General features: G+C 34.9%; 1 protein-coding gene across 2 annotated transcripts in view; it reads right to left on the bottom strand.

The window, feature by feature from the left end:
• The window catches only part of LOC109833393, a 25,383-nt gene that overhangs the window by 18,631 nt on the left and 6,064 nt on the right, over positions 1-688 (bottom strand). The gene's annotated exons all lie outside the window — the stretch shown is intronic.

Here is a 688-nt window from a genome sequence, read left to right as displayed (position 1 = left end):
GGGTAGGTGCTCTGATACCATGTAGAAAGAAAAATAGAGAGCAAACCCTAGAATACTTATTTATTGAGATAATAAGAGAGAGATATATAGTCATACAAATAGGGTTAAGGTTAACGGATAACAGCCCATTAATCCAATACCCAATACTTAATTTAACAGGTATCTTGTGGGAATGCATGACACCAGCTATATTACAAAGCATACATAGCTAGTGTCTATTGGAAGCCCTAATTTCCAAAGGAAATTTAGTTGGTTAAAGCCCAAAGTTTTCTTCAAAAGGCTTTGGATTATTGTTTAGGCTGGTATAGGTTTCTACAGACAGCAGTAGTTTTTTATGAGAATGAAACTAATAGACAAATAGAAATAAAACTAAAGACAAATAGAAATTTGAAGTGTTAATGAAGTTGGCTAAAAGGGGACAAATCAATTTCAGAAAAATTATTGTTCCACTGCAGGAATACCTTTTCAACAATATTCATCCTTTTTTTTTCTTATTTAACTTCAAAACATCAAGCTCACCAAGGAAAATGGTCGTGATCATCATTGCATTAGGTACCCACCTCCAACACCCAAAATGATGCCCAAGATTGGGATCTAAGACATTGGGGATTGTGTCTATCCAAATGCTTTATCCTTCCTTCATTTTTTTCTTTTCTTGGTTCTCCTTGTGTGGGTGTGGTGCGAGTTT

The sequence above is a fragment of the Asparagus officinalis genome, chromosome 3 (assembly GCF_001876935.1).
Source record: "Asparagus officinalis chromosome 3, Aspof.V1, whole genome shotgun sequence".
Taxonomy (NCBI): domain Eukaryota; kingdom Viridiplantae; phylum Streptophyta; class Magnoliopsida; order Asparagales; family Asparagaceae; genus Asparagus; species Asparagus officinalis.
This window is presented reverse-complemented; position numbering and strand designations above follow the sequence as displayed.